Raw genomic sequence first — 6,204 nt, 5'->3', positions numbered from 1 at the left:
CCTTCCCATACGATTCTCTCTCTTTCTTGCTTTTCTGTGACTTTATAGATGTTTTATTGCTGGTCACCATCAAGAATACTTAAACATCCTTGTTTTCTCCCAGAATTAATCAGAAATGGCTTTAGCCTGTCTATTGGCAACTCACTTCTGGGCTGGCAGGAGCCACACAAGGAAGGTGGGACTTTGACCAGCATGGATGTCTTTCCCTACCTTAACTTCCCTACCTTAACGTAGGTTTATACTGTGTGTTAGAAACTTCTTTCACCTCTTTTTTTTTTTTTTTTTTTTAGTGACAAAATGAAGACTTTCAGACATTGGTAATTTTTCCTGACCCATGTGGAGTATTTTCAGAGGAGTGACACCAACTTGAAGGAAAATTAAATTATTTTAACTAAGATTGCCATGTTATGGTTTTGTTTTTCTCACTTCCCTTTTATCATCATGACTACTATGGTTTTCATTCTGGCATTGCAGATGGAGGCTAGAGGATAGCTTGGATGTGCTTTATGGTTATGGTTATTTGGTAATATCAGAGCCTTCTTAACTGCAGAAACAATCTGTATACACAATAATACTCAGTACAAGCCTTCCAAACATCATGGGCAGAGACAGTGAGCAAGGAAATGATCATAGCTGTTGTGCACTTTGTACTGAGAAGAGGTTACCAGTTGTGGTTATTGAAACCATAAGAATGGAAGAATGTATTTTCCAAGTGAATAGCAACCTCCAAAAAAGGAAAGTGCAATTTCTGAGGAGACTCGAAGTGTATTTTAAAATCAGATTTGGGAATTCAGCCATCTGTCCAAATATTGAAATTCATCAGCCATTTCAAGTGGGCGTTCGTCAAGCAAAAACATCCGAGGAGCTCCCACGCCTGCTGTGTTACTGGGTTTGGGATACAGCCAAACACCACTGACACAGTTTTCTTGCTCTTGCGTCTTAACTTCTTTTTTGGCTGCAAATCATCTTTGAGTGTGAGCAAAATATAGCTGCCAGTTTGGCAAAATTGCCTGTTGTGTGAAACTACTACAGGTGCTAGTAGGGTTTTCCATGTGTGGACGGAGAGAGGAGAAGGAAGAAATCCTCCCAGATGACGTGGAGAGTCATTGCTCCCTTACACACTGCTCCTAAGAAGGAACTCAGAAGTGGCCTGCTCTTCTCTGCACTGCATTGTGGTGCTTTCTTTCAGACCTTCACTAGCAAAGCATTTTTTTCCCATTCTGTAATTATTGCCACTCATGTGACAGACCTGGGAAGCTTCTTTTCAGAGCTGTGGTAAAGAAGAAATGTAGGAGTTTCTGCAGGCAAGTGAGGCAGGGAGTGGTATCTGCACATCAAACATCGTGTAATTAGTAGGAATGTATGTTATTACTCTGAACAAATAGCTGCCATGTCAGGAGGCTGCCACCTGTGGCTTTCCCAGATCTGCATCCAAGAGAGAGAACTCTGCATCTAAGTTTAATTCCAGCAGGTTAATTTGTATGGATAAGCTCAACCTCTCCATGAAAAACGTGTCTCTAACCATGATCCAGGGATGTTCCGCTGTATCGAAACATCATGCTGCTCTTAGCCTCCCAACTGCTGCACTGCAATTGGTCTGAAGACTGATAGATCCTCGTGAATATCTTCTCTCCATGGGTAAATCCACACAAAGAGAAATTTGTCTTTGCTCATGAACTCAAAATAAAGGTGTTCTGTTTTTTTTTTTGTTTTTTTTTTGTTTTTTTTTTTTGTCCCTCTGAGGATTTGGGAAGTTTATAACACATTAAATCTCTCTGCAATCTCATAAATATAAATGACAATATTATAAAGAGTCAAAAGGTGCAGAGAAATCAAAATAATTGAATCTAGGACATCAAATACACAGTGAGTTCCTTCGTCTCAAACTCAGATTAGGAAGCCATTCTATGCTGCATTTGCTCTGATGGAGAATAATGATATGCCCTCCAAGGCAGCTTTGTGCAGTACCAAACACCCAGAAGAACAGCATAGTTTGAAGGTTTGGGTAAAGTCTGACTGGGGCACGCTTAGCAAATGAGCTTCTAGTTTCACTGCTATGGGGAACATCTGGCAGCAGATAAGCAACAGCAGGATCAGGCAAATGATTTTGTCTACTGATTTAATCAACATCTAAACCCCTCTGTATACCGATACTTCTCCTCTGCGTCTTCTCTCTTTTTAATATGGAAAATCTTCAGTGTAGCACAGCCCTGAAACACGTCATTCAGGGAGGGCATGGAGCATCCTCAGAGAATTTGAATCTGCTTGACAAAGGTGGTCTGATCTTGGAGGCTGTCCTGCTCTGCAAGGGGACTAGAGTGTTCCAGAGGTCCCTTTCCAACTGCTCTTCTACGGTTCTGTCAGAGCAACCCAGGAAACCACACAACCACATTTTCTTGTCCATGCACCTTCGAGAGCAGGAATTACAGCAGCTGGAGATACGGTGCGTGTAGCATCACACCTTTCCATTGAGATAGACCCTGTGAGGTGCTGTGCACTTCCACTGCTCTGAATCAGTGCACTGTAGCACACAGGAGGCATCCATAGCCTGACTCTGCCCTCTTTGTTTCTTGTTCTTATGTAAAGTGTTGTTGAGTTCTTTTTCTGGATTTGTCCTTCTCACTCTGGAATCTTGCACAGCACTGGAGCAGAAATCCAAACATACCTCTGGCTCTTAGCACAAGGCAGGATCAGAGCTTTCCATTGCAAACATGGAGAAACGTTTATGAAGCAGAAAACAGACAGAAACCATTTCCTTCATTCCCCATTCTCCTGGCACATTTCAGTTCTCTCCACCAGAAGCTATTCACAGGAACAGGGCTCCAGGTGCAACCACCGGCCAGTGGAGGTGGGATCTCAGCCTGGCTCCAGCTGAAAATCACAAAGGACCTTGCTTTTGGAAATGAGCCTTTTATTGGGGCCAAACTGAAGGTGGAGTCACCCACTGCATGCAGTCTACCAGGTGAGAGCCCCTTCCCAAGCAGAAGTCAGCTTTTCCTCAGCAGCCTGACCTGCCCCTCTCCTGCTCCCCTAAAGCAGAGCAGCTGCTGAGCCTTCTGGAACTTCTCAAGGTGCACCATGAGCTGTATTTCGTACACAGAGGTATTTACTTCATGGGACAATTTATAGAATAAATTGCTAGAATACTTACCCATCTTATTACAACCCAAAACACCCTGGGATGCTTTGGCTAATCATGATCAAATACCACCAAGCTGTCTTATAGCATTAAAGAAAATATTTGATTGCCAGAAATTCATTACTGAGTAGACATCTGTGCACTGAACTCAAACCGTGAGAGTATTATTCACTGTTTTTTGTTGTTTTTTTTTTATTGCCAAAGACTGGTTCTTTGTAATATGTCTTCTCATACTACTGCACAAACACAAGATTTGCATTGGCTTATGAAGTCCTACAGCCTTTGATACAGTGCATTAATTAAAAATGTTTCATTCACAAGAGAGGAAGAAGAAAGTTTTACATGATTTTCCACAGAGCTTTCTGCAATTTCAGGAAGAGATGCAGGGCTCTGCATAGTGTGATCTGGGGTATCTATAGGCACTGTGAGCCCACTGCAGTGCTGCCTGTGATGGGCAGGGGAGCACCAACACAACAGCTTTAAAGGGCATGGTTTAATGGGGAAATATTGGTGGTAGGTGCACAGCTGGGCTGGATGATCTTGGAGGTGTTTTCCAACCTTGATGATTCTATGATTATCTGCTCAGCAGTGCTACACTTAGCAGGCTGATACTGTGCTCCAATAGCATGAAAAGCTACTTAAAAAGTCTGGTTTTGAACAAAAAATAATTGTGCCTGTTGCTCATTGATATCTCATACAGGAGATGCTCCCTTGGTTTTGGGAGAAGCCCTGGTCTGTTCTCTGTTCCTCTTTGGAGCGACAGATTTCCCTGCAGTTTCATGAAGGATTACAGAAAAAAAATTAATCTGCCCTTTGTGATGGCGATGGACAGTCAAATCTGGGACTCAGAACCAGACCTGTAATCTAACAAAATCTCTACTTGAATGCATCTGAGCAGAGGCTTAGAGGAGTTTCTGGAGAAATGATTATTCAATTTCCCCTTTTGAGGACCTTGGTTGGAAATGCAAGTCTCCATTTGTACGAGCCTCAAAGGGAGTCTGTTTCTTGTGGTACCAGCTTGAAGCAGTGCAGCAGGGAGCTAAGGGGTCTTACCAGGAAAGAAAAGGATACACTGGAAAATGGAGATAATGATGACTCCAAGGAGATGTGTTCTCAGCAGAAGGCAGCTCCAGTAATACCTGACTGCATGAACACCAGGGCCAGGGGAAGAAATTCAGGAATGTTCAGAAAGAAGTCAGGCTTCCTGGCTCTGTTGTCACATCTGATTAAATCCTTCATTCCCAGCAGCCCAGAATTAAATCTGCAATCTGCAGGACTTGGGAGGCTGCCACTAAAAGAACAGTTCACCTGCTTCAAAATATAGAGGTTAGATTTTCCTGAGACAGCATCTATAATCCCTGTGATTGTATCTGTAAGCCAACACTCCAAAACTGTTTTACACCTAAAAAAGGGGAAATAAAAGTTTGTTTAAAAGCTCCATGGTCCTATGAAAACCTAAGATGTCAACGTGGTCAAGAATAAACACAGAGCTGAAGACTCAAGTTGGGTCCCAAGTGTCTCTCCCTTCTTGCTAAACCAAGACATCATGCTTGATCTTTCCTTCTGCCTGAGCAGAGGGATGGAGGAGGCCCAGCAGTCACAAGCTGAACCATGTGAGTGTAGGGAAAGGGAGAGGCTGCTGTTAATGTAGGTATCCCACAGGATTCCATACAGCGATTTATAACGATCCGTTCTGTGATGGGTGTTTCTGCAAATAACTTTGACTCCACGGAGTCTCATTTATTCTTGAAAATATAGTTCTTCTTACTTACTTCATGCTATTTCCCTTTTAAGAGATACCCTCACCTGGTACATCACATGTCCAGTTTCTCAGCAGGAATTACCAGCAGAGGAAACCCACCACCCCTGTTGGATAGGGCACACCGAAGGTGGGCAGTGGGTGGAAGAAGGATGGATCCCATCTCAGAGGAACCTTTTTCTACCACACCTTCCCTCTGCAAACCTCTCTTGGAACAGCTTCTCCAGTTCTTGCTCTGGCAAGAGAGAGCTGGATTAGCATGTTGCAGGCTACTGAGTTATAGCAAAGACTGGAAATTCAAAGAAAGCCAAAAATAAAGGACACAGAGATGAGAGCAGCACTGCCAACCACTCCTGCACCCATTGCTGGAGCCTCCCATGGCCTCACCACAGGCTTCATGGAGGGGAGACAGCCAGCATTAACCCCCGCAGAGCCAGGGACACACACTGAGCCCAAAGCCCTGGATGAAGGACCTCACATAAGGCAGACAACATCCTGAGAACCCTCCTGAGCCTTGCAGAGGCTGTGTGCTGTTAGGTAACCCCAAATGCTCAGTTTCTTGCCTGTGGCAGCAGTGAGCAGGCTGTCAGTTGTGCTCAACACCACCAATGTTAAGCAGGGTGGGGGTCTGGGTGAGCCGCTCACCAGCCCTGAACAGATCCTGCGAGCAAATACGTTGATTTAAAAAATAATGCAAGCAGCGTGCAGTGAAGATTTGTGGAGCTCATTAATGTTGGAAAACAGCTTTGACATCTGCACATTGTTCAGCTGAGCCTTCACCATTGAGGGCTTTTGGATGTTCCCAGAGAGCCCATGCAGCAGCAGAAGCATCCCTGCCTTGTTGTAAAAACCCTGCAACTTCCTCCTGCAATTCTGACAAATGCCTCTAATACAGTCGTTAATAGCATGTCCTTGTAAGGCAGCGTGAAATTGTATTTGATGTTACTGAGCAGCTTGGAGAGTAATTACCTTTAACACAATGGGTCTGACTCAGGTTTTATAATGAAAATATAGTTTCAGTGACAGAAATATTTGTTTAATTACTCCATATGAACATAGGTGATGCTATTCATGTTTGTCTGAGTCTACATCACTAGCAATTAGCATCTGCTGCTGAAATCATCAACAATAGCTATTTTGTGATCATAAAAGGGACAAACTCCCTGCCTCTTCACAAACAACTCTGTGTTTTGCTTCTTGCTGATAGCAATTGGGATACTGAATTCTTGTAAATATCTGAGTAGGTCATGTCAAGATCACGAGCTATTGTCTGTGTGGAGGAGAGCTTATTACAGATTTATATTTA

Source organism: Phasianus colchicus, chromosome 20 (assembly GCF_987193195.1).
Source record: "Phasianus colchicus chromosome 20, bPhaCol1.hap1.1, whole genome shotgun sequence".
In the NCBI taxonomy this organism is placed as follows: Eukaryota; Metazoa; Chordata; class Aves; order Galliformes; family Phasianidae; genus Phasianus; species Phasianus colchicus.
The sequence above is the reverse complement of the archived record's forward strand: the minus strand, read 5'-3'. Positions refer to the sequence as shown.